A 20,590-nucleotide genomic window follows, 5' to 3' on the forward strand; every position below is an offset into this window, starting at 1 on the left:
GCCTCTACTGGAGTCAACATGACCCACAATTCTACAGACCTTGCACACGCAAGACTTTCAAGGCCCAATCTAAAGCCCTCTGAAGTCAATTGGAGTCTTTTCACTGATTTTACAGGTCTTCAGATCAGCCCCTTAATTATTTTAATGGGAACTTTGGTTTCCGAAGACAGCACCTCCTTTGTCAGCCTTTTTGAAAAAGTCACCTACTACAGGACAGGCCCAGCAAAGAAAATAACAGAACGCCACTAGCCATCACCTTCAGCCTCCAACTAAAACCGCTCCAACGCATCAAGGATCTACAACCTATCCTGAAGGACGACCCATCACTCACAGATCTTGGGAGACAGGCCAGTCCTTGCTTATAGACAGCCCCCCCAACCTGAAGCAAATACTCACCAGCAACCTATCCTTGCAACAAAGCCCATTGCCAACTGTGTCCACATATCTATTCAGGGGACACCATCATAGGGCCTAATCACATCAGCCACACTATCAGAGGCTCGTTCACCTGCACATCTACCAATGTGATATATGCCATTGTGTGCCAGCAATGCCCCTCTGCCATGTACATTGGTCAAACTGGACAGTCTCTACGTAAAAGCATAAATGGACACAAATCAGACGTCAAGAATTATAACATTAAAAAACCAGTCGGAGAACACTTCAATCTCTTTGGTCACTCGATTACAGACCTAAAAGTTGCAACTCTTCAACAAAAAAACTTCAAAAACAGACTCCAACGAGAGACTGCTGAATTGGAATTAAATTTGCAAACTGGATACAATTAACTTAGGCTTGAATAGAGACTGGGAGCGGATGGGTCATTACACAAAGTAAAACTATTTCCCCTTGTTTATTCCCCCCCCCCCCCCCCCCACTGTTCCTCAGACGTTCTTGTCAACTGCTGGAAATGGACCACCTTGATCATCACTACAGAAGATTCCGCCCCACCCCCCGCCGGTAATAGCTCATCTTAAGTGATCACTCCTGTTACAGTGTGTGTGGTAACACCCATTGTTTCATGTTCTCTGTGTATATAAATCTCCCCACTGTATTTTCCACTGAATGCATCAGATGAAGTGAGCTGTAGCTCACAAAAGCTTATGCTCAAATAAATTGGTTAGTCTCTAAGGTGCCACAAGTACTCCTTAGATTTTCAATGTCCTCCCAACACAGGGAACCTCCCCAATCCCCCATAATTTAATGGAACTTTGGCATTTGTCAAACTCAATGTCCCTTTAAGATGTAACCCCAAGGTTAAAGGTTTACAACGAGAACCCTGATCCATTAAAGCACTTCAGCACAAGCTTAATTATAAGCACACAGTCCCACAGAAGCCAACTCTTATGCTTAAAATGGAGCACAAGCTAAAGGACTTCACTGAATTGGAGCCAGAAACAGTTTGACAGTGTGATTCTCACCATGCCATGAGCTGCGTGTAGACAGATCTTTGTGTGTAGGGCACGTCTACACTGCAGCAGTGAGGTGATATTCCCAGCAGGGGCAAACAGACTCATGCTAGCTCAGCTCAGGCTAGTGCGCTAAAAACAGCAGTGTAGATACTACAGCACTGGCAGCAGCTCAAGCAAGCCACCAGAGCTTGGACCAAGAGGGTTGGGCAGGCTTGGACTAGGGCTGCCAACCCTCCAGGACAATCCTGGAGACTCCAGGAATTAAAGATTAATTTCCAATGAAAGATTATGTCAGAGTGAAACCTCCAGGAATAGGTCCAACCAGAACTGGCAACCCTAACTTGGGCTCGAGCAGCTACCCCAAGCCGTTCCTTGTGCTGCAGTGTCCACTCTGCTCTTTTTAGTGCACTAGCTTGAGTTGTGCTAGTGCAAGTCTGTCTACGTGCACTAGGAATCACACCTCCCAGCAGCTATGTAAACATATCAGGAAAGTCCCACTGAAGTGAATGGGGCTCTGCATGGACACAGGGGGTCCACCCAGGATCAGGGTCTTGTTAACTGAATTAAACGTAATTTGATTTTAAAGCCCCTGTAATAGTAACTATTTGTCTGTTACTAGTGTGATATAAAACAAAAACGGTTGCAGCCCCAGTCTACAGTTAAATAAGCTGCCCACTGCACACCAGCCCTGAGCCAGGAGAATGCTAGTCAAACCTCATTGAGAGATCAATAAATATTTAATTCACATTGTAAAGTTTCAACCTTTAAACACAGCAGCACGTAAAGAAAACAATTAACCTTTTGGAATCCCCCCAAAAGTGCTAACACATACATAGACTGGCAGAGAGGTTTGAATAGCTTTCTTTAGGCCAAGGGAGGGCAAGCAGCAAGGAAAACGTGTTGTTTATGGAATCTTTGCCTTGTACATAGATATTGCAGGAGAACCTGTGTCACTCCCAATTACAACATTTATTATTTATGGACCTAGAAGCACACTCCAGAAGAAATTGTTCTTCCTGCAGTGTTTTAAAATGAAAAGCACTTTTCCATTTTAAAAGGGAACACATAAACAAACATGTCAAACTACCAGAAGCTTCATTGTATCCAGTGTTGTAGCCATGTCGGTCCCTGGATATTAGAGAGACAAGGCGGGTGAGGTAATATCTTTTATTAGACCAAGAGCTCTGCGTAAGCTCCAAAGCTGGTCTCTCACCCCAACAGAAGTTGGTCCAATAAAAAAATATTACCTCACCCACCATCTCTCTCTAGACGCTTCCTTGTCTTGTTGACAAATGTCAAGTTTCAGACAGGGCGACAGTGGTACTTGGCGTACTGAAACCAGGGCTCCAGACAACCTAGTTTCATAGAATTTAACAGCAAAACTCCCACTGACTTCAACAGGGCCAGGCTTTCAACCACAAACTGAAGATTCCAAAGGGGAAAGTATTTTGATTGGGGGGGGGGGAATAGTATTTTCTCCCAAGAGACTTCAAATGAAAAATTCCACTTTGATCACCTTCTCCAAATGGACCTCAAATGTGTGCATGGTAAGGGAGTACGCTGGCCAAAACAGCTAAAATATAAATAAATACTTACATTATACGTATTTATTTTAGACTGATATATGTTTATTCTCACAAAAAAACACACACACACACACACACGTAGTTGCCTACATACACGCACCAATGTAAATATGCACATGCTTTGTGTTATCTATCCATATTACATAACATCTGCTGAGGAGGAGAAGTATACTAGCTATCTGAATTTTTCACATTTTAAATCTCTTCGCACCCTGCTCGGAGTTGCATTGACTGTACTGAAGTGTGACACTAGCTCTGGTCCTACCATTAGCTGCATGCAGGAGGATTGCTGCACCGACGAAGAGTCCCACAGATTTCAGTGGGGCTCCATACAGATGCAGCAACCCACCTGCCTATAATATATTGCAAGATTGGGGCCATGGTGAGAAGAGTGATACAGAGGGGTTTCATATTTATTCTCTCAGTAGCTTCCAAATCACGTTTGCTCATTTTACAAATTGAGAGATGGTTTTTGCATCCATGCTTCTAACTGAACCTGAGATCAGAAAGTCAGGCGGTGTTCATTCTTGTCCACATTTCATCACCGGTAGTAACAATTCTGCGGCAAGTATTTAACAGATTATTTGGCTGGCACACAAGACAGGACAGGATCCAGCTCACTCTTCCATAGCTGCATAGGCCATACACTGCTAACCGTAATAAAAACTGGCATGGCAATAAAGGAAGTAGACATAACTGAGTCACACAGGGTTAGAAAAAGATTCACTTGGTCAATTCTCAGACTTCAGTTCCAATATTAGGCCTTCGTCTGTGTGACATCACAAGAGGAACATGTTCCCATTTTGCAGATGAGGAAACTGAAGCACAGAGAAGTGAAATAAACCTGCTCAGGCCACACCAATGTAGGACCAGAACCCGCATCTCCTGAATTGAAGTCCGGTGCCTTATCCTCCAAGCGACACTCACAAAGGAATTCTCCCAGGTAACTCCCACCAAGTCACTGCATACACCAAGACTGAATCTGGCCCCATGGACCAACCAAGATGCTGGAGCCAGTAGAGAGAGAGTACATCTTAAATGTGCCAAAGACTGAAGTGACAGGGAGGATTAAATAAATTGTTACAACCTGGAAGATGCTGAGAAAAACTCTCCCCCAGCACATGCCCCAAAACACTCTGCAACTGGAGTGGTGGAATGAGAGCCCTACAGCATCATCAAGGTAGTAGCTCAGAAGAAGCCTGCACTAGCTGTGGAGGTTTTGGAAAAGGTAAAGCCTCATCAAGAGTCATTCTCAGGATATTAAAATACATATATATCCCTAATGACACTATATGGAAAGAATATCGCAGAAAGTGCAAAGATGAAATCTAGCATAGGATCATGAAAATGAGGCAGTTCAAGCACAAAAAAAAATGAAGACTCTCCTATAAATGTGAATATCTGAGGTGGAATGGGGGGCATTCTACTGGCTTATGCATTCGCTTATAAGTGGACCATAATAGTCTTAGTACAAATTATAACATGCCTCTGTTTCCCAGCAAGATTATAATGGGATTGTTTTTAGCATCTGGCTTCTCATTAAGCTTCTGTTTTCCATTATGTTCAGAGGCTACATGCTTTCCCACTCCCCCTAAACAAAACAAAACCCACGAAACAAAGTCCTAGTACTTCAAACATTTTGAAAAGTGTGGAAATAGCTTTCAGGAGGAGGCAGTGGTGGCAGCTGCAACGTATGGAAAGCCCAATCAAAAAATAGTATTTCCAGGCAAACCAGGAGTATGCATCTGTTAAGTCGCTCTACAAAAAAATACTTGCAGGTGACTAGCACAGCATCACAATGGACACCATCATTTCAGGCCATGTAAAAGCAAAGACTGACTATACTGTATCAGAGATGTGTTTCACTTCCTTTATGAACTGGAAAGGGGCTGCTGGCTGTATATTACTAACTGCTCTCTCTGCTAGAGAATCTCTTATAGAGATGCAGTCACCATAAACTGCCATCCATATGGTATTAGTACAACATTTAAAAAAAAATCTGGGTCTTACAACCTTGCCCCTTGTGTGGCTGTTGACACTTGTGTAGCATGAGTGTAATACACTAGTATTCTGGTTTGGTGGCATTATGCTCATTTTGCACAGGTCCATTATGTAAGGTGGAAAGCAGCAGAGAATTTGAGCCCTTATGTTTGGCCACAAAATATCTATAGTTAAAAAGAATTAACTCAGGGCTTGGGTCAAAGGACCAAATAGGCTATAAGAACCGTTTCAGACATTTCCTTAAAATACTCTGCACAGCACATAACTGCTGTGGTCTGATGTACCATGTGGAAAAGAACAATGCCCACCTTGGCTCTTATCTGATTACAGAAGCATCAGAGAGCCCAGCGGAGCAACACCACCACATGGCTGCAGGCCATGCATTTTCTGTTTCAAATGTTGCTCTGAGGGCTCCTGCTGCCATTGACAGGGGAAAAGAAGAAAACAATATGAATCATAATTCTCAACTTCAATGTGACCTGCTCCACACAGTGGTGAGAAGCGTGATGAATACACTGAATTATTTGTACGCCATTCTGAATGCATTAGGTGTCATATGCAAGAATTACAGTTCAATAGCCAGCAAGAAACCTTTCACACCCTTGACAGCCAGAAAATTGTAAGGAATGGTGATTAGACCTATACTTATTCATCAAAGCAGAGCAACAAGGGAAACCATTTTTAAAGGTTTCTTCTTTTATTTATTCAATTTGTAATTAGAGGCTGTGGATCAGAGCACAAAAGAAATTCACAAAGCCTTAGGCAAATATTACCTTAAGCAAGATTAAACTGAGGTCAGATCATCAATAGTATTATTGTAGGTGTCATAGCGTACCTCGCAACTCCTCCAGAGTTGATTTGCCAATGCACAGGACACAGTCCTACGAGAATGACCATGTTACTAAATGCAGACGCAAGTTAGCCCTAAAGTATATTTCATTTAATACATTGGCTTCATGTGTCAGATGGCTGACCTATTATTAACATCTTGCAGAATAGTCAGAGCGTTCCACCTGGAGTGGGATGCAGAAGAGTTGGCTCCTGTCCCACACACACACAATTTCTAGACTGGGCAAAGTTACATAAATGCACCAAATTAAAAAAGGAAACTCTTTAAGGACAGAAATAGATTGCTTGTGATCTTAGAGAAAAGACAGCATTTAAAAAAAAAATAAGTGTATGGCCCAGACTGTCCCAGCATGCAGTAAGAGCTGTGGGAGGGGACCTTTTTAAAAGGAAACTCCATGAGGAAATTCCCCTGAATCATCCTTGCAGGAGGGGGATGGAGTTGTTCCCTGTGGAAAATCCATACTCAAACTTGGCAGATGCCAGGGATTCACAGGAGGCCAAGCCCATCTGTGCTCAGACCCTGTACCTCCACCCCTGTACCTCTGGCTCCCAGTGCCACCACCCCCGACTCCTCTTGTCCAGTGGAGGCACGCTAGCAGGGACCCCTCTGACCTTACCTTACCCTGGGTGCCCCTGGGGCACAGACACCAGCTGGACAACTTCCATGGGGTCAATGAGGGAAACAATATGTGTCTTCCCTAGCCAGCTCCATCCTGCCCTGGCCCACCCAAACTTTACCCTTTCCTTGGCAGGCCCTGAGCATCAGTGTGCCCTCTGAAGGGTTCTGGAGGGTGGGATTGTGGTGGTAGTCAACACTCTTTCCACGCAGGGGATTTGGGTGTCACAAGTGGAGGACTTCTCCATGCACCTCTCTCAGTGTGCACAATCTGGCCCTATATTAACAGGGAACATATCTACAAAGAATAAACCCCACAAGTTATAGATCCGGCACAGAACAAAGCAAATGTAATTTTACAAAGCGATACAGGATATACTGAAATATCTACCAATACAGGATATACTATGCCCATTATCATTGTATGTGGGTGCCCATATGAGAAATACACTAAAATAAAAACCCTCATCACTATGGCCCTGATTCAGGAAAGCACTTAAGCACATATTCAATACTTAAAGTTAAGCACATGCTTAAGTCCCCCTGATGTCACTGGCACTTAGGCACATGTCCAAAGTTAAGTAGGTGTTCAAGCGCTTTCCTGAATAGGGGCTCAACTTTGTAATTAAGAAAGGAAAAGATGGCTCTTACGTTTTGTGCACCAAGAGATGATTAATTGGTGCCTTTTATAAAAGTCTAAAGAAATAAAATAAACAACTTGCCAGAGGTGACATGGGGAGGTGGGGGAGCATGCGGGGTCAAATACTCTCTCCCCCCTGCCCCCCCCCCAGATTTGCTGTTGGGCTTGAGCATGCTCAGTAACACTGCTGAAGCTGGCTGCCCTCACTCTGCCCCCCCCCCCATATTATTGGCAGCACAAGTCTTCACTGTAACTTGCTCTCCAGATTTACTTGTGGACATCATGGCACAGAACTATATTTGTATATGGAGGACTGTTACTATCCCGGGCCCAAGGTGTGAGGTAGCCTCATATATGCGCTGTACCAGATAGAGGACGGGGAGAACAGTTGCATTTTCTAGTAACTCTCAGCTCTCTGCATGAACATGAGTAATAGCCTAAGAAGCAAAGAACAAAACAGTCAGATGCAAGGAGTAGGGACAAGAACAAACCATTGAAAAGTGACCAGCATCATCAGGACTGGAAAAAAAACAAAAAAAAAAACCCCACACTCACTCTTCTGCAATACGAAGGCTTTCACACAATAGTATTAGTGCTGAATAAAGGACTGCCTAACCACTCAGGAACCACAGCCGGTATCTCTCTGTAACAAAGGGCAGTTATGTGGAGGTGCGTTGAAGGCATGTGGTGTAGGTTCAGATCTTTTCCCCAGGTGTTCCTTTCCAAAGTCTCAGCAGAGCACAAAAGGAAATTATGAGGAAAATTGATCTTAGTGCGGCTTTTATTTTATTTAGGTTTTGGTTCTCCCTCCCTCCCACTGTGAAAGATGTGGGAGAAAATGATGCCGGTCACAACAGCAAGATTTCTGGGCCAAATCTGATTTATCTCAAACAAATAAATATAATTTTTCAAAGTGGACATCTCCCTGCATTGGCAATGCTGCAGAATGCAATCAGTGACACAGACTGTTGTGTGGAAGACCCAGCTTCACAGACTCTTCTGTGAAAGAGACCCAGGACTGATGGTCATGTGCCTGGTATGGAGACCCTTGGGTAAGTGCTGGAGAAATCTAAAATAGCCTTTGTAGTTTTGTGCCCAGTTTTTTAAGCCATGACATTCCTGCTCATTTTTCACTCTGCACAGACTTTGAACTCCTACTTGTTGCCACTACAATTGACAACCAGTTTGCAGTCAGTTTTTAATTGGCAATGATGGCAAGTATCAATATACTTACCCAGAGACAGGGTGCATCAGGCAGGAGGGCTATTCCACCACCTGCCTTTAGGCAGCCTTCTTACTATCATCTGGGACATCGCGCGTATCACACAGACATTGCAGGGGTGGGCTTAAGGATGAGTGTCAAAGCAAAGATCTGGCAGGAGCAACCAGCAAACACACAGACGGAGTGACAACTGATTCACAGCCGACACATTTTCCTGAGCATGGAAAGCCTCAGCTGTGACTGTTCTGTAGAATGGTTTGCAGTTAAAATGGAACTGAGATTGGAATTCCAAGGATGAGACCTTTAGGAAATGCTGCAAGCCCTCCTTTTGGATAAAACTTTTCCACCATAACCAGAAAAAGTCATTCACAGCATCAACCTTTCCCTCGCAAAGACAAAGAACCCCCTTCCTCCAAAACCAAGCAGAGCTTTCTAGAGCCCCTGAAGGGAGAAGAGACAGAGACTCCAAAAAGTCCACGAGACACTCTGCAATTGCTGTTCTACATAGAAGGTGCTCCACTGTTACAAGAGATAGGCAGCAGTACAAAACCCAGAGAAAGATCAATAGCTTAAAATAAAGCATGGGTTAAAGGGCTTAAATCAAATAGGGCCTAAGTGCCCAATTCTGCAACCCTTATGCGAAGTAGGAGTAACCCTCAAAACATCCCCTTTGAATAGGGTGTCCATATATCCCGTTTTGGCCGGGACAGTCCCTTTTTCAAGCCCTGTCCCAACTTTTTTGGCAAAAGTGGGCACTGGTCCCATTTGCTCTTGCCAACTTGATCAGCTGGCAAGAGGAAACAGAACAAATGTCCACTATTGTCCAAAAAAAAAAAAAGGGGGGGGGGGGAGAAGTGCAGTGCGGAGGAATTTGTGGGAAGGGGCGAGTGGAGATGCCAGCCCCTTGTGGGGGAGAGGAAGGGCTCATATGGGAAGGGGGAGGCTGGCAAGCAGGGTTGCAGCAAACAGCAACAGCCCCTTGTGGGGGGGGGGCAGGTGAGGTTCCAATCCCAGCCTCTTGTGGGGTGGGGCAGGGTGCCAGCAACCTGAGCTTCATGGATGCTGAACTCATGCAAAGAACCAAGAAACCCTTATTTATCATCAAAATGCCCCCCAGGCCCTTTCACTCTTAAAAGACATCGAACAACTAAAGAAGAGGCATTCAGCTGAACTCCTCCTCACAGTCAACACTGTCACTGACTATCTATATCTCTTTTTAAATTTCACATGACACAGCCAAGGGCTGGGGGAGAGGAAGACACTTCCACGTGTGTTCTGAAAGGATGAGCCAAAATATTCTATGACAGAACCAAGAACATCAACTGGTTACGAAATCAAGATTATACATAGTTTCATGGCCGCACAAGCAAATAAGGTTCTGAATGTGTGTGAGAGAGAGTCAAATAGTATTCAAAGCCATAACCGGGCAAAAAATAAAGTTAGCAAGAACATTTCAGCATTCAGGAAGAATCTTTAAAAAGGAAGAGTAAAAATTGCAGAACACTTGACTTTTCCTCTTGTAAACTGTTCCTTTAAAAATAAAAAAAAATAAAATAAAAAAAAAATAAAAAAAAAAAAAGAGACCTTGTGGTTGAGACAGATTGTTAAACTTCATTTTCTACTCTGAGGGCCAGTGGGGATTTCGGGCATAAAAAAGGGAGATGAGACTGAAATAAAGCGGTCGAGAAAGAAAAGCACAGGAAAAGAGGAGAAAGCAAGAGAGAAGTACAACCCACACCCAAACACCCAGTGTGTGGAGGAAAGGTGAACATGTAATATCCAAAAACAGAAAGTCAGAGAAAAGAAGCAAATTGATCCAGTAGCTGAAAAATATAGAAATAAAGGGCTCCATTGCAGATAAGATTCTCCTGTCACCTCAGTTTTACAAAAATGTAACCACATTCATTTCAATTGAACTACTTCTGATTTACACCACGAGATCACAATCTCCCTTCCACAATCTGAAAGTCTCTCTCTTCATACACTGACATTCTTCTCTAAATTAGAATGCAAGTCTACATCAAACAGAAACAAGTACAACTTCACACCAGCCTGATTACAGTGAAAGGTAACTAGTCACTGAGTATCAGCATCAGAAAGCAAAGAATACACTGTCCCAGACAAAAAAAAAAAAAGGGGGCAAATATTGGGCAACTGGAATCTGAATGCCATTGGACTGACCCATTCCAGAATATGAAATGGACAGAGATATTGGTGGTCTAACTTAGCTGAAGGGGACGCTGACCTAAGATTCTGAGTGGACAGCCAAACCTCATTTCCTATGACAAGGTTGGGGGTGGCCTGGTGGAACGGTCACCAGGGTGCTCATAAGCCTCCTTAGCAGATGTCAGCTGTACCAGACACTTCACAGGGATGTCAGAGTGAAACTGAGAATGAAACCTGTAGTTGGCAAAGAAGGGGCTTTGTAGGGTGGAGACGTGTACGGTATTATTATACACAAGTTCCGCACAGGGAAGCGGGGAAACCCAGTTTTCTTGGTCCTCACTGCTTTTTGAACTGAAGAACTGCTCAAGGATCTGGTTGACCTGTTCCATTTGCCCTTTGGTGTGCAGATGATATGAAGACGAGATGAGGGATTCTATGTCCAAAACCTTAGAAACTCCTGCCAGAAACTGGTACATATCAGAGCATAGCTTCAGGATTGGAAGCCTAATCTGTCCCTCCAGGATATAAATACGGCCTTTATGGTAGAGGACGTCATCCTGTTATCTGAACTTGGTGACAGGTTGGACACTGACACCATCCAAAGCCTGGAGGATCTGAGAAGCAACCAGGTCACCAGGCAACAAGGAACACATGGAAGACATCAGGTTGCCATCTATTGCCCCATTAACAAAATTGGCTGCATTAACCCTAATATTGGACCATAAATCACAACTATTTCCGTATTGGGGTCTTGGAGACACCGCCCACATATTTCAAAACTAGAAGATACCCCACATGGGATGCATTTAAAACAGATTTTATTGTAACCAGTGAATATAAAAAGGCAAACACAGTAAAGTGGCAGTATAATGGCCTACTACTTTGAACAAATGGAGCAAACAGATGATATATTCTGAACATACAAAGTGTTCATGCTTTGTGCCGTTTTGGTGTGTTTTTCTGTCCTCTTCTCGGGTACAGATGAAATATATTCCCCATTTGTTAATACCAAAGCACACAAGACGCTGCTTCCCCAGAAGCCAAAGCAAGACTGCAATGTTCCTTTCTTGAACAAGTGGTTTCACCATTTCTGTATCCAGATCCCTAAGAAACATCTTTCCCTTACTCTGTTATGCCATGTGTGATTCAACACAATCCAAATAATATATGCATTAAACAGGCAATCTGCATGTGCAATGCAACAGCGAGTCTTTGCCGCAGCAACATCTGTCAAGCATGGGCCTTGCCAGAAAATGTATCTGACAATTGTGGTTTCCCCAGAAATTCTTCCTAGCACATGTAGGCTTCCAGGAAAATCCATTTGACAGTGTTATCTTCAAAGAAACTCAATTTTCTGGACAATTGTGATGATACATGAGGCAAACATTATCTGGGGTCTCACATCTTTTAAAAAAGAAAAGCCACTGAAACTATGATGATAAAAACAATGCTGAAAGAGTCATACAATCATACCATAACTGCTGCCTCAAAATAAAAACATACCTGATACTGAAATACCTACATAATTAATTTGGGACCTAACTGACCTCAATACCTTTTGAGTGACGTTTTTCGCTACCCTAAAACCACAACAAGTATGCAGAGAAAACCAATGCTAGCAGGCTGTCCTCTTCATCGTTTGAGAATACTTAAAGAAAGAAGCGGTAGTGGTTTGCCTATCATGTTTTATTTAAATTGTTGTATGTGTTTGGGTCCAAGAGACCCCCCAAAGACTTTGAAAGTGGAGTACTCTCATTTTTCCCCATTGAACAACATTGAGGGGGTCTAACTGACCCCATTATCTTTTCAGTGACCTTTTTTTGCAACACAACCACCACAACAGGTAGGATGAGAAAACCAATGAGGAAAGATTGACTTCAGCATAATATGAGAATACTTAATGTATGAAGCACAGGTTTGACATGAACATTTTTATTTACATTTTTGTGCGTGTTTAGGTCAGATAACCCTCCTAATATTTTGGAGTTTAAAAAACGTGGAAGAAGTTCCCCTGCCAGAGCCATGGTACTCAACCTTATGGGACAGGACATCAGCCTTTCCATTTCTTATCCCTGGGCGATAGATGACTACAAAATTGAATTCGGCAAAGAAGAGGGACCAGCAGATCTGACGTTGGTTAATATGCCTGGCTGCATATAAAGGACCTGGACTGGAATGTCTGGCCCCATCTAAGACAGTGGTTTTCAAACTGTGGGTCGTGACCCAGTACTGGGTCGCGGAAAGTAAGGCACTGGGTCGCGGCGGCTCTGGTCAGCACCGCCAACTGGACCATTAAAAGTCCCATCAGCTGTGCTGCCCGGCTATGGCAGGCTAGTTCCTACCTGTTCTGACACTGTGCTGCACCCCTGAAGCGGCCAGCAGCAGGTCTGACTGCTAGGAAAAGGGGCCACAGGGTTCCCAGCCAATGGGAGCTGGGGTGGGGGTGGGGGTGGCAGTGCCTGCAGGCGAGGGCTGCGCGGAGCTGCTTGTGCACTTCTGCCTAGGAGTCAGACCTGTTGCTGGCCGCTTCCAGGGCCCAGCGTGGTGTCAGAACAGGTAGGAACTAGCCTACCTTAGCATCCCCACTGCACCACTGACCAGGAGCCGCCCAAGGTAAGCCTGCTCCCCAGTTCCCTGCCCCAACCCTGAGCCCCCCTGAACCCAGAGCCCCTTCCTGCATACCAAACCCCTACCCCAGCCCAGAGCCCCCCCACACCCTGAACCCCTCATTTCCGGCCTCACCCTGCAGCCCGCATCCCAACCCTCTGCTCCAGCCCTGAGCTCCTCCCACACCCCAAACTTCTCATCCCCAGCTCCATTGGGTTGCGGGCATCAATAATTTTCTTCAACTGGGTCGCCAGAAAAAAAGTTTGAAAACCACTGATCTAAGAGATGGTGCAATTCCTCAAAGGCTGCCTCTATGGCTAACAGGTCCTTGTCTCATATATCATAGTTCCTCTCTGCCTGGACTAGCTTACATAAGTAGAAGACACCAGGGTGCAGTTAGCCATGGGGCCCTAGTGACTGGGACAACACTATGCCCATAGGAAAAGTTTGATGCATCAGTCTCTACCATACATGGTTTTGTGAGGTCTGGATGGGTGTCATGGTGACTCTCTCTGAGTTACTTGAAGGTGGACTGGGCTTTTGGGGACCAGGTGAATGCAGAAGAGCGGTTATAGGGACAACTAAGCTAGAAAAACCCTTGATAAATTGCTTATAAAAATTGGCAAAGCCCATGATTTGCTGTACCCCATGGACTCCTTTCGGGGTAGCCTCATTAAATATGACCGCCACGTTGCACAGATCCATGGTTAGCCCTTTCGGAGACATATATACCCAAGGAATTCAATTGTACCTCAGTCAGTCAAACTCGCTCTTCTCAAACTTATACAGATGGTTCTGATAGAGTCTCTCTAGCATGCTGTGTACAGGACGATCATGAAGATCCTGGTCTTCCAAAAAGATGAGGATACCATCAAGGTAGATGACTACAAAATGGTCTAGCATGTCCCTGAAGATATTGATAAAGTGCTGGAAGGTCACCAGACCATCTCTCAGGCCAATCGACATAACTAGATATTGTCATGTAAAGCCTCCGCTCAATCCAGCGGAATGTGATTGTAACATTTGTAACTTTTCAGTCATTACTAGTATGATCATTAAGTACTGTAACCTTTTGCAAACTTTGTATCTTTAGTTATTGTTCCTTTTAAGCTTTGTAACCTTTTCAGTTACCACTTGTATAAACCTCCAAGCTTAGCAATACCCCATCACGCAATCAGAGAGAGTGTGAACAAGGGAGTGGGGGGGGGGGGACTGGGCGGAGAGGAACTGCAAGGAGAATAGAGATAGGAGACAGGTGAGAGTCTGATGTAATCTGCCCTCAGAAGGCAAACATGGGGTGCTGTAAAGAAAAGAACCTCCTGGTATGCATGAAAGGAACGAGGCCTGGGAATGCTTCTCGGTGACAGACACAGAAGGGAAACTCAGTGTATGTGACAGGAACCGCCCATTTCCAAAAAAGGAAGAAGACATGCACACAAGCCTCCTGCTTCTTGATCTGCTCGCCAGCCCGGATCCGTGACTGCAGGCAGACACACCAGATCTACTATGCTTTGGCTTCCTCTGCTGTCTCCGGTAACTCTCCACCTGTGTGAGTGTGTGGGTGCATGAGGGTATGAATGCGATGAATGAGTGCGTGCATGAATAAGCCCCATCCCTTTTCTGTTTGATCCAACAGAGGCATTTAATAAAAATATAAGTGTAACCCTGGGTTGGTTTCTAGGGAAACTGAGGTAACAGATATTAGAAATGTCCATATTGGGTACAGAAGGCAGTCTTCCACTTTCCTAATCTACACCAGATTATAAACTTTAGGGAGGTCTAACTTCATGAAGACGTTGGCAGAGTGAAGTAGTTCAAACAGTTTGCTGATAAGGGGTAGGCAATACTGGTTCTGGATGGTAACCTTGTTTAACACCCTGTAATCCACACAGGGCCACAGAGATATGATGGATGAAATGCTTCTGAAGGTTCTCTTGAAGGTAGTTCTAGAGCGCCTATACTCAGAGAGGGAGTAGATGCCACCAAAATGGATCTTGGCTCCCGGCTGAAGGTCATCTGCATTCTTCTTATTGAGCATATCCACAAATTCTTGATATTTAGCAGGTATCACAGAAGTAGTAGGAGGTGACATGGGATTCTGAGATTCCCTGCGACCTAACATTCTCTGAGGAGGCAGACTAAACTGCAGCGGACTTTTGGCCCATGGCTGGGCTTTGGGAGTCAAGATTGCCCACAGTGCAGGGAGTTGAAGTGTACTGTGTGTGCCTGCCAACGGACATGCAAACTGCGACTAGCAAGCCAGCTAGGCTACACTGAGGATAACCAGAGAGGATTGGGCTTAAATGAGCCCAAACTGGAGGGTATTTTGATGACCCTGGAGGATGGTGACCTCCACGGGGGCAGTCTGGTGGGGCCCCAACAAGAGAAGTGACCCATCAACAAAGTCCACCAAGTCTAGAGAGCTTTTTCACTGGATGGCAGTCATGTGCACTTGCACAAACTCCAAGTCCATGAAATTAGTGGAGGCACCCAAAACCACCAGTGCTTCCAGGTGGACTTGAGACATGTGGGGTATCGAAGGGAAAGTCAGAGATGTGTTAGGTTCTGGGTAGCCATCGCCAGAGTACCAGCAAACAAATCTCAAAATTGGATACTGCTGTTAGAAGAATACCAACCCAGCCCAGTCCCCTCTAATGGGCCTGGGACTTGATGTTTTCCCAGCCAAGACACAGGTCAAGCCTTTGCAAGACAGCTTGATGCAAAGTGTCCAGGTTCTCCCCAGTACAGGCATAAATCTGCCCTTCGGCATCAATTTTTCTCAGCATCAGAAAGCCAGGGCTGATTTACATGGGCTCAGTCTAGGGGGCAAAGCCAGCAGTTGGTGAGCTGGGATCTAGGAAACCAGCAAGGCACAGGAGGCTAAGTTTCGCTCTTGGCGGAACACTTCAATCTCCCTGGTCACTCAACAACAGACCTAAAAGTGGCAATTCTTCAACAACAACAAAAAAAATCTTCAAAAACAGACTCCAACGTGAAACTGCAAAACTGGAATTAATTTGCAAACTGGACACCAACAGATTAGGCCTGAATAAAGACTGGGAGTGGTTGGGTCATTATAAAACCTAAACCTAATTTCCCCCTACTGTTACCCACACCTTTTTGTCAACTGTCTGAAATGGGCCACTCATTACCACTTCAAAAATTATTTTTCCTCCCTTGGTATCCTGTTGTCAATTGAATTGTCTCGTTAGACTGACCTCACACTTGGTAAGGCAATTCACATCTTTTCATGTATTTATACCTACTCCTGTATTTTCCACTCCATGCATCTGATGAAGTGGGTTCTAGCCCACGAAAGCTTATGCCCAAATAAATTCATTAGTCTCTAAGGTGCCACAAGGACTTCTTATTGTTTCTGTCAGACAGTTATTGATCAGTTCAATTAGATCATCCAGGCCAGGCTGGGACACCTCCTGCACCAGCTAGTCTTTGATTGCTTCAGAAGTCATAATGCTGCGCAGCCTCCTTCCACCCAGCGTCCGCTACCAGATGTAGAAACTCTGCAGTGAATTTGGCAATGGATAGGAGTGACCCAGCCATGATGCTTCAAGCACAGCCTCTGTTATGTATGTGTAGTCCAGGTCATCAAAGATTATCAGAGTTGCACAAAGTTTTCAAACAGGCCCAGGAGCAGGCTAGATTTCTCCAGCAGGGAGCCTTGACCAGGGCCTTCCCAGTCAGCAAGATGATGGTAAGTCCTTCCTAGTTGGGTTTGGTTGGAGGGGAATGCTTGTGGTTGCAAGAGAAACAGAAGCCGACCCTGACGCAGGACTCCACAAAATTTGCCATGGTCACTGTTGAACTTATCTGGCAGTGGACTCTTTGGTTCGGCATTGGAGCTTCAGGGCAGCAACGTGACCCTGCAAGTTCTGTATAGCACACACTATCTCCAACAGGGAGAGGTTTGTTTTGGTGGAACCCAGGATGGCAGAGAACATGGCCCCTTTTCTCCTGATGGATTTTTGGCTGCTTAAACTGTTAGGGACTGGGGCATCGGTGTTCAGGCCTACCAGTCAGAGCCGGAGTCAGTAGCCAGGTGCCAGAACCAAGAGTCACAGCTGGAGTCAGAGCCCAGGGTCAGAACCAGAGTCAGACACCAGATCCTGGAGCCAAAGTCAGGAATCAGAGCGGAGGTCACCTGGAGTGAGGCAAGGCTGGAGTGGGACTGGGACCAGGACCAAGACAGGAGCACGGCTGGGCTGGGAACAAGCAGGGGCGGGAACTATCATAGATGTAGGCAAATAGTTTGAGCAGCCAGTACACTGCTGCTGATCTTAAGAGCAGGTCTGCTACTCCTCTCAGCCAATCAGGTAGTTCAAATGGGGCCCAGCTGTGCTTGTTAGACTGCCTGCGGGTTAAGCTAGCAGGTAAGCACACTAGCTGCTGGTCCTCACTCCCAACACCCCCTCACTCTGCAGATGCTATTCTAGCCTGTTGCTAAAGTATCGGTTTGCATGCCTCTCCTCTTCCCTTTGACCACTCAGGCCCTGATCCAGCAAAGCACTTACACGTGTGCTTAATTTTACGTATTTGAGTTGTCCCATTCAATGTCAATGGGGCTACACTTGTGTTTAAAATTAAGTACAAATTTAAATGCTTTTCTGGATCAGTGCTTTAGACTGTAAATTCTTCAGGACATGAATTTGTGTTTTTACATGTCTATAAACTGTCTAGGACACAATTTTTCATCCTTAATGTGATGAAGTACAGCACTGCCATGCTAGTCCCCTTTGCTGCTACACTGTGGAGAAATCAAGAAGTAGGTTTCACAGCATCATGACTGAAGGAATCAGCATCCACCTTTTTATTTATTTTTTTTTGACAGTCTAATTGCAGAACACCATCATCAACTCTGGGGAACAGAAATGGGAAGATGCACATAACAAAAAGACACACAACTTAGAAATACTGTACTAATGCAAAAGAAAAATCCAAGCTATAGATACTCTGTGAAATGAGTGGTTATTATTAAATGTGATATAGAAAGAACAGACCAGATTAAATCCATGTGATTCCATAAATTTGATCCAGTATGTCTACAGAACACATGGTGTCCAGAGTTAAATCCTACATTAACTTTATACCTGCCTGTTAGATGTCGATACTATTTATACACATTGTCTTAGTAAATCTGTACTAGACATGCTGGCTATACAGTAAATACACTATAAATAGGACACACATTATAAACTTCATGTAGGTATCAACGTGCCAAGATTTTATGCCAACAGAGGTGATTGCTAGTGGCCAATAAAATACAACAGTACCCTATTTTGCAAATTTCTAAAAAATATATATGATGTGTATCCATTCAGCTAAATGAACACTAATAAATCATATTCTGCCTCCAACCAGACATCTCAAGTAACCTCCACCCACTCACCTCCTCTCCTGTCGTGAAGAAAATCAAGAGGAAGCACCACAGAATGTCAATCACACTGCAGATTCCTCCAGCACATGCCACTACCTATAATAAAGAAGGTAATGTGTCAAGGTAGTGACCACCCTCTACCACTAGAGGTTTAAAATCATCTCAGCTGCAACAGATGCAGACTCCACTTAACAGGCCACAGCATGTGGAGAGCTCATGCCAGAACCTGCCCTTCCCAGATGGCGTTACAGTGGACTGCATCTTTATCCCGCCTCATTCCTTTGCTGGCCTTCTTCCTGTGGGATTCTATACCTCCCAAATAGCATTGCCTCCCATGCCTGGGCAGGCAATTTGCGATCTTGCCCTAGCTTCCTAGCTCTGGCAAGATTTAATTTATTGATCTATTTACGAACTGAAAGCCAACTTGACCTTCCTCTAGGGAAAATACACAGGTAGCAGACAGGAAATATGGCAAGGTCACATTCACAGAACTTCCTTCAAATCATTTGCTGAAGGTGCTAGTTTTTGCAACCAACCAAAACAGGAAAAGGGGCCATGCTCTCAGTCCAGCACAAGCCAACACCATCCACCAAGAGACCTTATGCCTTTATGATGGTTCTTGTCTTCCCCAGCCCCAAAGGTAGTGTGGTCCTGGAGCCCAGGCCTATACCTGAATGGACTCCAGCCCTCCCTCACCATTATTTTACACCCATAATCCCTATGGATTTCTAGAGGGGCAGTCCCCAAAACAGTGGCTGCCTCTGGATACCCTCATTTGCATCCACAGAGCCTCAACAGAACATTTCCCATACAAAAGGGTTTCCCCAGTTTTTGGGACCAACAAGGACCTTGCAGCTATGCCATCCCTGCTGACATGAGTTTAGGGGCAGAGGGAAGTATGTGACTCTGTATTTTTCCTTAGAACAATGATCCATCAAGTCTAATATCTTGACTCTGATGGTAGCCAATACCCAAGGAACCACAGAGAAGCTCTCCTCATTCACCTAAGAAAGGAACAGTTTGCTTCCAAAATATGGAGGCAGCTCACAATCATTCACAAAGTACATTTGTATCATCTGAAATCACCAGAATATAAACAATAGCTTCTTTAATATGAATAAAGAGCACCTATAACTTGAATTTTTTTTTTGCAAGATACATTCTAGAGTGGTAGTAGTGAGTTCATAATTAAGGTTGTTCCCAGCTTTGCATTACATGTCAGACTTTGGCCCTCCTGCCTCCAATATCATAAAAACGGTTTAAGATCGAACAAGCGATAGGCCCAGACTTGATCTGCACAACCAAATGTTAAAGAGGTTCAGGCATGAAAGAGTTTAAAATCTGGACTTGAGCCTGGATCTGAATTTGCAACTCAGGCCCATCTCAATTTGTGCCTCCACCCTCGCCCGCCACCTCAACACATAAGCTTATTATGCTCTCTACCAAGAGTTATATAAAGCAAAAAGCATTAAAGTTTAAACATAATTACTTCCTTGTTGACCTCATCAATAAAAGATAAAGAACACTAATAGGTTTTGGAATTTATCTAGTTATTGTGGCATAATTGCTACATAAAACTTCAATTTATGGCACAGAAAATGTCCAATGAAAAAAATTAACTTGTCTGCAGCGTGTTTAGCTTCTTCAGGTTTACAAAGCACAGCCTTAGCTTTGTGAATGCATTAAGACTTATACTATATATTTCTGCATAGCTACAAAACTTGCTTTAATTATTTGGTTATTAAACTAGCAAGAAGAATATCTAAGGGGCCAATCACTTTGGTACATATAATCCTGTTTTATGAATTAGTATTACAACTATTCTTTAGAATCTGTATTACAGTAGCACCTTGAGGCCCCCTTTCTGCAAGGTCTTTTTTTCCCCCTCTCTTTTTTTGCCAGCTTTACAATCTAAATAGACAAAGGGAGTATTATTATAACCATTTTTGAAATGGAGAACTAAGGCACAGAAATATTAAGTGACTTGCCCAAGGTCAAAAAAGTAAGTTTGTGACAGAGCCAGGAATTGAACCCAGGTCTTCTAAGCACCACTCCAGTTCCTTAACCATAAGAGCATCCTTATTCTTAAATTTTAGCAA

General features: G+C 44.2%; 1 protein-coding gene across 3 annotated transcripts in view; it reads right to left on the bottom strand.

Moving 5' to 3' along the window:
• POMGNT2 (protein O-linked mannose N-acetylglucosaminyltransferase 2 (beta 1,4-)) overlaps positions 1-20,590 on the bottom strand; it is a 43,502-nt gene that overhangs the window by 12,964 nt on the left and 9,948 nt on the right. Inside the window, exon 2 of one of the 3 annotated variants that reach the window (XM_074943290.1) lies at positions 18,504-18,587. The exons of the other annotated variants lie outside the window; for them this stretch is intronic. The gene's annotated coding sequence lies outside the window, so the exon portion shown is untranslated. The remainder of the gene's footprint in view (positions 1-18,503; positions 18,588-20,590) is intronic. 3 annotated transcript variants of the gene reach the window in all.

Source organism: Natator depressus, chromosome 2 (assembly GCF_965152275.1).
Source record: "Natator depressus isolate rNatDep1 chromosome 2, rNatDep2.hap1, whole genome shotgun sequence".
NCBI classification, from domain to species: Eukaryota; Metazoa; Chordata; order Testudines; family Cheloniidae; genus Natator; species Natator depressus.